Source organism: Falco punctatus, assembly GCF_963210335.1.
Source record: "Falco punctatus genome assembly, chromosome: 7".
NCBI lineage: Eukaryota > Metazoa > Chordata > Aves > Falconiformes > Falconidae > Falco > Falco punctatus.
In genome coordinates this window covers 216,428-226,791 of record NC_137587.1, presented here as the reverse complement: position 1 = coordinate 226,791, position 10,364 = coordinate 216,428, and the positions used below count along the sequence as shown (strand labels likewise).

The 10,364-nt window shown below is 43.5% G+C and overlaps 1 long non-coding RNA gene across 1 annotated transcript; it reads left to right on the top strand.

Annotated features, from left to right (window-relative positions):
* The first annotated feature begins 1,185 nt into the window (after window positions 1–1,185).
* On the top strand, window positions 1,186–7,671 carry LOC308066897. Its single transcript, XR_013929359.1, has 2 exons — window positions 1,186–1,795; window positions 6,587–7,671. It is a non-coding gene; the product is annotated as an uncharacterized lncRNA (long non-coding RNA).
* Window positions 7,672–10,364: the final 2,693 nt, after the last annotated feature.

The window sequence follows — 10,364 nt, the reverse complement described above, 5'->3', positions numbered from 1 at the left end:
CCTCAGCTAACTGATTGCCACGCATGGTCCTAGTTTCCAGCCCGCTCCTGCATCTCCCCCTTCCTGTTGCGCAAAAAGAACCTTTGAAACCGAACGAGTAAAAACAAGGTATAAGTAATAGAACAAATAAAAAACCAACTGAGACATATTATCAGTGTCAAAATAACCCACTGTCTCTGTTCTGTACAATTTTACAATTTCCCCTTTTTGTTTTTGAACAGCTAGTACCAGGTTTGCCATGTTCTGCAGGGCCCTTGCAAACATGACAGCAACTAAGGCAATAGCAAACAAACAATACTGCCAATTGATAGAATGAATGCCAAAAAGGCTGACATTTTCTCAGATTTTGATAACATGTTGCTGCAATGGGGCGCCTAAAATCCACGCAGCACATACCATCCAAATCCTCACAGCCATGTCCTTGAACCAACAACAAAAAGCAGTGGCAATTTTGACTCACATTCTTAACTGCCTACCAAACAAGGTGATTTAACTCTTTAATGCTTTCCCTGCTGTTACTCCGGATAAGAGAAGAACCGCTGCGACAGGTTCCCATCATAGCCTCCTACTACATTAACATCTACAGAAAGACAATTATCAACATTCAAAGTGTAAACAATATCATCTTCTTTTGGATTAACATTATACGTAGGTGGAAGGGCACACCAAACAAGAACTGGTTCAGTCAAAAAGTTCGAAACATAGCATGTCTTCTCTGAACACACCTCTGGGGTCATTCCCTTCATTCCCTCTTTTTTATGCAAAGAGAAACACTTTTACCATAACAAAGAAGCCCCTATTTACATCTCTGAGCCCGGACACAAACCGCAGCTGTATGCTCCACCAGGCTCAGGGCAGAAATCATTCATGCAGTTACATAGCTATGTATCTCTACAAGCGTGCAGACACCTATTAAACACTAGATAACCATGTTTATCTTTCCTATTCTCCTTCACAATACCCAGCTGTTCTCTTATCTCTTGTTAGGTCAAATAATTCTCCAGTTTCCTCTCCTATCTCTCTCTTCAGACATTCTCTATCCTCCCCTTTTTTGCTTAATTGCAACGAGGCAAAGCGTGTGTGTAGCTTTATGTTACAATCAACTGAACACTGAATACAGGAAAAAAAAGGCATGGGAGACATAAGGCAAACATCAATAAGGTGGTTAAAGATAATTATAATAAATCCTGTGAAGGGAATGATTTGTTTAATCCTGAAAGGACCTCCAGTGAAACTCACCTAATTGAAGGAGGTCTGTGGGAACTCATGAAGAACGGACCACAGGAGAAAGAACATAATGCAGTACGACTAGTGGAGGTTTAGGCCGCAAAGACGTTGCGACCTTAGGACCTGTGGTTATACAAAAACAGGATGTAGATCCGGTTAGAACCGATACTGTCAGCAAGTCTGAGACTGAGACATGCAGTGGAAAAGTACTGAAGCAGAACTTGTAACCCTAAGAAATGAAGCAAACAGAGTGAAGAAGAACAGCGAATAAGGAACTTGGCTTTTGCAATATGTAACCAATGAGCTTTGCACACGGTTATCTTAGACTATGTATGCACCCTTATAAAAGAAGCATGTTAAGAACAATAAAGTGGATCTGATTTCACCTGACCAGGTCTCCGTCTCTCAATCGCAGCAAATTGGTGACCCCGACGTGATGCGTTTAAGGATCTAACATGAAGGGCTCTTGAATCGCCTATCTGAGCGACTTGCGGCGAATCCCACAGAACTTTGAATGATCTGCTGAAAGGAAGCAGGAGCCGGCCAGAAATCCCTCCGGAGTTGAGAGGTGAGCTGTGGGCAATCCGTAATGGGGAATCAGGCTTCGTCCCCTGAGAGAGACGTATATGAGCTCATGAAAGCTCTTCTTAAGAAACATGGGAAGAACATCTCTGGGCACGATCTTAAGACAATTCTTAAGTGGGTTCAGGTTAAATTACCTGCTGTAACCTCATCCACTATTTTTACACGAGATCTTTGGGATAATGTGGGAGTAAAATTATGGGATGCGGCAACTACGGGAAATGTTGAAGCACAACGTATGCTCCCGTGGTGGAGAAGCATTTTTGAGGTCTTAAAAGCCCAAGAGAACAGTCATAGAAAAGACCCAGACCGAGAGGAAGACCCCCCCTCGGCGTCCCCGCCATTACCGGAGGCGACAAAGCCCTCAGCACCACTGACGGTATGCGCCGCGGGGTATCCCCCTGAAGATGATCCCTTTGACCCGGGACCTGTGGATCCTGAAAAGGAGCCGGATCTGTACCCCCCTGACCCACATGATGTGTGGGCTGGCATCAGACGTCAAGCTTTACAGGAGGGGGAATTAGAGATTGCTAAAACAATAGTGGCTCCTGTACTTTATCAGCGAGGCGGGGGGGGCCAGTGGGAAGCTCTATCTTTTCCGGTAGTTAAGGAGCTGCGCCGTACCGTTACTGAACATGGACTTTCTTCACCGTACTTTGCGAGTTTGTTATCTTCTGTTTTTGATACATATGTTATGACTCCGCATGATTTAAAATCTTTGGCGCAGCTGCTTCTGACACCAACTCAGTATACTTTATGGGAGGCCCATTGGAGGGGGGGGCTTCAAGCGCTCCTTTTAACTTATGTGGGTCATAACAATAACGCAATTGCTGCATTAACCTTGGAACACCTTACAGGCACAGGTCGTCATACTAACCCAGTAGATCAAGCCCGGATCCCACGAGAAGCTCTTGAAGCGATCCGTGAGGAGGCAAAAAAGGCCTTTTTTAAAGTTCCTGATTCTCAGAAACCGCAGAAAGCTTTTACCACTATTACACAAGAACCTCGAGAACCCTATATGCAATTTATTGATAGGTTAAAACAAGCTTTGGAACGTCAAATAGATAATACGGAAGCACGAGAAATTTTGTTGTTAAAATTAGCTGTGGAAAATGCTAATGCAGATTGTAGAAAGCTGTTAAAATCTCTCCCGAATCAAAATCCTATTTTAGTTGAAATGATTGAGGCATGTAACAGGATCGGTACTGTAGATCATAAATTTGAAGTCATGGCTGCTGCTTTTGCAGCCATGCGCGGCCCGTTAGGGCCGGGGAATTGCTATGGTTGCGGCAAGCCTGGTCATCTAAAGAAAAACTGTCTGGCTACTAATGCTGGCGCTAAGCCCCGAGTCCCAGGAATTTGTCCTAGATGTAAAAAGGGTCGTCATTACGCTAATCAATGTCGGTCCAAGTATGATTTGCAGGGACAACCAATCCAGGGAAACCGATCTCGGAGCGCGGGGCAGCGACGCGCGCAGACACAAATAACGCCGTCACCGTTCAACAATTCCCAAAGAAGAGCAGCAGCAGCGCCTCAAGTCTTTGTCCAGCAACAACCGGCAGCGCAGGATTGGACCTGGCAACCGCCCACACAGTAACGTTACTTGACTCCTCGGTTCACTTATTGTCAACAGATGTTTCGGGACCCTTGCCCCCAAAAACACAAGCCTTATTGATAGGGAGGTCTTCTACGACATTATCTGGCCTTTTTGTACTACCAGGTGTTATTGACTCTGATAGTACCGAAAACATTAAAATCATGGCATGGACCCCGTTTCCTCCTTGCACGGTGCCGGAAGGCAGCCGTATAGCACAACTGATCCTTATACCCACAAGCAAAAATTGTTTAAATTTGGACCAGCTCCAACAAAGGCAGGGTGGGTTTGGCTCAACTGGAGATCCACAAATTTTATGGGTACAGTCTCTTTCTCAAAAACGACCTATGTGTCAATGTACTCTTATTCGAGGGGAACAAAAAATAGTTTTGAACGGGATTATTGACACTGGGGCCGATGTTACAGTAATATCTCATGCCAAATGGCCGCCACTGTGGCCGCTAACCAACACTCTACAGGCATTAGCTGGGATTGGCGGAACTGGTAAAAGCCACCAGAGCCTGGAGCTGATCCAAATTCAGGGCCCAGAAGGACATACTGCTTCAGTCAAACCTTTTGTGCTACCTGTTCCCATGGTTTTATGGGGGCGAGACGTGTTGTCACAGTGGGGGATGACAATTCGTACCCATTTTTAGGTGGGGCCATTGAAATGCGCGACACCCTTAAATTAACCTGGAAAACTGATGCTCCCATTTGGGTGGATCAATGGCCCCTACCTTCAAAAAAGCTTCGCGCCCTTCAGGAGCTGGTCACAGAACAGCTTGAAAAAGGACACATTGTGCCTTCTACTAGTCCATGGAATTCTCCTGTCTTTGTCATAAAGAAACAAACTGGCAAGTGGCGCTTGCTCCATGACCTTAGAAAAATTAATGACGCCATGGAAACTATGGGGGCCTTGCAACCTGGGCTCCCGTCTCCTACAATGATTCCTAGAGATTGGTATTTGACTGTTATTGATCTCAAAGATTGCTTTTTTAATATCCCCTTGCATCCAGATGATGCTCCTAAATTCGCTTTTTCAGTTCCTAGCGTCAATATGCAAGCTCCATTGCAGAGATATCAGTGGGTTGTGTTGCCACAAGGAATGAAAAATAGCCCGACAATATGTCAATGGTATGTCGCTAAGGTACTTAGCCCTGTCCGGATCACAATGCCTGATGTCTTATTGTATCATTATATGGACGATATTCTAGTGGCTGCACAACATCACATAGTCATGGAGAAAGCTGTAGCCCTTGTCACGGCGGCCGTTAACTCGGCCGGCCTCTGTATTGCGCCAGAAAAGATTCAAAAAACACCCCCGTGGAAGTATTTGGGTTGGCGCATAAGAGCCCAAACCATAGTTCCTCAACCTTTACAGATACAAACCGATGTAAGAAATTTACACGATGCGCAAAAGTTGCTAGGAACAATTAATTGGGTTCGGCCGTTACTAGGGATTTCCAACGCAGATTTGGGTCCGTTGTTTGAGTTGCTCAAAGGAGATACGGATTTGCGTTCCCAGCGCCGTCTTAACTCTGAGGCTGTTGCCTCATTACAGAAAGTTGCTACAGCCATCGCTTCTAGACAAGCACACCGATGTGATCCCAATCTTGCCTATTTTCTAATTGTTTTGAATCCGACTCGGCAACCCTATGCGTTAATATTTCAATGGGATTCACAAAAACTAGACCCGTTGTTGATTATTGAGTGGGTCTTTTTATCTAACCAGTCTACAAAAACTATTTCAACACAATATGAGATGTTTGCTCACCTGATAATCAAATCCAGGCAACGATTATTGACGTTATCAGGAACTGACTTTGCTTATATCTGTTTGCCTGTGACAGCTATATATTTGCAATGGCTTTATCAACAATCAGACATTTTTATGTTAGCTTTAGCAGGGTATATGGGTCAGCTTACATCCCATCCACCTTCACATAAACTGCTTAATGCTAATTTTTGTATAACACCTAAACCGAAACGAAGTGAACAACCATTACAAGCCCTTACTGTGTTTACAGATGGATCTGGGAAATCGCACAAATCAGTCATAGTGTGATGGGACGACCAACGTGAACGTTGGAATTCAGACATAGAGACAGTCCCTGGCTCCCCTCAGATAGTGGAACTGGCTGCAATAGTTCGAGTCTTTCGAAAATGGTCAACGCCAGTTAATATTATTACTGATTCGGCTTATGTTGTAGGAATAGTTGAGCGCGCTGAAGCTTCCGTGTTGCGTGACATTTCACACTCTGACTTATTTGCTTTATTACAAGAACTCGTTTTTCTTCTGAACTCTCGCCCTTACCCCTATTTTGTTATGCATGTCAGATCGCATACTTCCCTACCTGGTTTTATTGCGGAAGGCAATCGCCGAGCTGATTTTTTGACATTACCAGTACAAGTTTTACCAGATCGTATAGCCCAAGCTAGACTCAGCCATTCTTTTTTCCACCAAAATGCTGGAGGCCTTAAAAGACAGTTTGGCCTTACCTCCCAGCAAGCGTCTAACATTGTTGCTACATGCCCTGATTGTCAAAGATATTCCTTCCCGTCTGTTGCGGGCGGAGTTAATCCTCGAGGACTACAAAGTTTACAATTGTGGCAAACCGATGTTACCCACTACTCAAGAGTTTGGTAACTTGAAATATGTTCACTCTTCCATTGACACCTTTTCAGGTGCTTTATTTGCTTCCTGTCACACAGGAGAAAAAGCACGTGATGTCCGTAAGCATCTTATGCGTGCTTTTGCTACATTAGGTATACCTGTACAAATCAAAACAGACAATGGTCCTGCTTATGTTTCCAAAACAATGAAAGCATTTTTTGACTCTTGGGGTGTAACTCACACTACTGGCATCCCTCATTCTCCTACAGGCCAATCTTTAATTGAACGCTCCCATCAATCATTAAAACGTTTATTACAACAACAAAAAGGGGGAATAGGAGTTGCTACTCCTCCTGAAGAACGATTACAGAAAGCCTTATATGTTTTTAACTTTTTGAATTGTTCTTTATTAGATAGCAATCCTCCAATAATTCGACATTTTAACGCCAATACTTCACTCGAGATGCGAGTTAAAGCTCCTGTACTGGTCCGTGATCCAGAAACGGGTAAGATAATGGGGCCTTATCCCCTCGTCACGTGGGGCAGAGGCTATGCTTGTGTTTCCACAGAGAAAGGCCCCCGATGGATCCCAGCAAAGAACGTGCGACCCTTCCGTGAACCCTTGCCACAAGTTTTGTCTGAAGATTCTGAGCAGCGTCCAGAAGAATCTCACACAAAAGGAACAGAACCTGAAGACTCAAGTATTTTACATGAATAGTTGTTATACGCGTGAGTGCCGTGAAGTACTCCTTGGGGAAGTCTTTTGCAATTTGTGCGGACATTGTGACCCCTGGGTGTTATGTGCATGTTATACTTGTGACAAGGAGTGGTGGTGTCGTCTAACTTGTTCTGGGCGTTGGTGTAATCTTTGCCTAAAGAAGGAATTTGATACAGTGAGATTATTACTTGTAACAGGGCATGAACCCTTAGGAAACAGCCGCATTTTTGATTATCGCGCTGACTGGCAAAGAGCGGTTATTGAGAGGGCTAAAATTATACAAATTTGTAGTTTAGAATGTAGTAAAACTAATTTAGTACCTGCTATTTGGCTAATCCCGAAAGAAGATTGGGAACGTATAAAGCAAAAGTGTGAAAAGCGGTTTGCCTGGAAGAGGAAAACTAAGCGGTAGAAAATGAAAATGATTATGAGTAACTCCAATATGATGTACCTCTTAACGAAAATCATTATCTCCATTTTCATTAGCAGCACAAAAGCTTGGGAAACCCTCAAGCATATAGAGAATAGAAAAAACCTGTGGGTCACCTGGGCGGAGAAAATCAACCAGAGTAGCCTTTGTCTTTCGATGGCTACTCCTTCTGATCCTTTTAGAACGTGTTTATTAGGAATCCCTATTAACATGAGCCTGGTAAACAACTCTACTATAACTCTTGACCCTTCTGTCGTCACCTGTGGTTTTCCGAGACTTGGTCAACAACCTCCATGTTGTGACAAAAATAATATTACTTTTAATGCTTCTTCCCCCTTTATGAAATGCAATAGCTCTATGTGCACCACAACTAGAGAAATACAGGAATTCAACCTTTTAGGCTCTGCCCCCTCAGATCGATGTTTTTTGTTTCAGCCTCAAGCTAATCAAGATGATCCCGTTAATGTCACGTCATATAGGCCATATAACGTGACAGCGTATTGTCAGCAAGTTGTTAATGTTACAGCGGTCACATCCAACGCGGGGCGGCTGCCAGAGGGTATGTTTTTAATCTGTGGTGATCGAGCTTGGCAAGGAATTCCTCGAAGTGCTAAGGGAGGGCCTTGTTATGTTGGCCGCTTAACGTTGTTTACACCAAGTATTACTAATATTTTTCAAGCCAATCGTACTTCAAATCATACCCGCAGGAGAAGAGCTCTTGTAGAACTAGGCAGTGATTGTAGGGATAATGTAGAACTCTGGAACCCTCCTGAAGTCATCTTAGCTAGCATATTTGCCCCCGGGGTGGCTTCAGCGCAAGCACTGACACAACTAAGGAAATTAGCATGTTGGACCGGAAAACAGGTTAATATAACGACAAATGTTCTGTCTGAATTAGCCAGTGACGTTCAAGGAATAAGACATGCTCTGTTACAAAACCGTGCCGCAATCGATTTTCTACTTTTAGCACAAGGGCACGGATGTGAAGAATTTGAAGGAATGTGCTGCATGAATCTTTCTGATCACTCCCAATCTATACACAAACAACTTTCTATTCTGAGAGATAATATGAAAAAACTTCGAGAAAGTAGTGATCCTTTTACAGATTGGCTATCCTCTTTAGGATTGTCTGGGTGATGGATTACAATTTTGGAAAAAATAGCCGTTGTAATAATAATAGTATTGTTGCTAGTTTTGCTTTTGCCGTGTGTTATACAATGCTTGCAGAAGCTAATAGCTAACTCTGTAAAACGAGTTCTTATGGTGCAACAAGAAGGGGGAAATGAAGGGAATGATTTGTTTAATCCTGAAAGGACCTCCAGTGAAACTCACCTAATTGAAGGAGGTCTGTGGGAACTCATGAAGAACGGACCACAGGAGAAAGAACATAATGCAGTACGACTAGTGGAGGTTTAGGCCGCAAAGACGTTGCGACCTTAGGACCTGTGGTTATACAAAAACAGGATGTAGATCCGGTTAGAACCGATACTGTCAGCAAGTCTGAGACTGAGACATGCAGTGGAAAAGTACTGAAGCAGAACTTGTAACCCTAAGAAATGAAGCAAACAGAGTGAAGAAGAACAGCGAATAAGGAACTTGGCTTTTGCAATATGTAACCAATGAGCTTTGCACACGGTTATCTTAGACTATGTATGCACCCTTATAAAAGAAGCATGTTAAGAACAATAAAGTGGATCTGATTTCACCTGACCAGGTCTCCGTCTCTCAATCGCAGCAATCCTGTAATACTTTTGAGTCATGGCCCAAAGTTTCCCAGCCGTGAGAAGAGACCAAAGGCATCCCGCCCCTGGCTCTGCTGCAGATCTTTGTTTTAAGTCTTTTGAGTTTTGTATACTTTTGTAAATTAATTCACAGTGGTCACTCAGATTCACGTAACACATCCTATCAAAGTCTTCACACTTGTGTCCCTGTGCTAATAATAAAAATCAATAGCAACTCGGTTCTGTAGCAACATATGATGGACAGAATCAACATCTGTTAATAAGCCAGAAAAAAAAGAAAAAAAAAGAACAGTATTTGTAGTATTACTTTGTTTAGCAAGCTAGCAGCCTAATTTACTAAGCAAGTTAAAAGCGTGTACTATTCTTACAGAAGAGATTAGAGAAGCAAAAATCTGTTATGCTGCATTCCAGAACTCAGCCTGAGAGTTACAGTCTGCTGTGAGTTCTGCGTTACAATCATTTGACACACGTTGGGGTTGCGATTGTGAAAGTTGCCCGTTTACAATTTTCATTGACATTATCACAGCTAGTTGTTTTAAAAGCAACCCTTGAGCTTCCTGATGTTCGACTTGTTACAAAATATTCTGAAGCCAATCAATCAAGTTAGTATTAAAGTTAGTGACTCTCTAGGACCCTGCAAGACTGTGGCAAGACTCCTGCATCCGGACTGCCTTAATAGCCATCTCATTCATTTGTAAACAGTTGTCCCTGGGATACCTTGCCTGAGTCACAGAATCGGCACAATTATTTGCTCCAGCCAACTGCTCATAGTTAACAGCAATTCCCCGATTAAGGTTTTCAGTCAAGGCCACTACACATAGCTCACAAAAATCAAATAACCACATCATATACTGTATCAGTTAGTACCATACAAAGCAATAACTTCCAATCATGCAGTGTGAGTGTATAAGGCTCTGCCATCACTTCAAGAAGGGACATAGCAATCTTCCCTTCCCGCACTGCTTTGCTTAACTCTTTAACAGCCTCGTATTGCACAGGCTGCCACTCTGCAGGTTGATTTGTCTGACAAAATACTGAACATGCCATAGCGACTCCCAAAACCCATCACTGAAGTGTTTCCCACTTGCATTCCTGCCACCAATCTCGCAGACTCCCTTTCACCCTCCCCAAAAATACAATCAATGCATCCGGAGAGACAAGGGGGTGGGGGAAAGGTCTAGCTCCTTTTCCAGATCTATAGGACCTGGATCAAAAGGTTTATCAGTGTCAATAAAATCATTGTCCGAGTTGTCCTGTTCCCGTGCTTGGTCCTGTGTTGTGAGGGTAGCTGCAATCAGTGACAGAAGCTTTGGGGGCAGAGGAGGTGTGGACGGAATCGCCATCGCTGACGGTGTCTTGAGAAGAGTCGCGCTGTCGGTGGAATTTACAGCTTCCTCTGGTTTAGCACCGTTAGTAGAATTAGTCCACACTTGGCAAAGAGTAGTCAGAATTTGCCA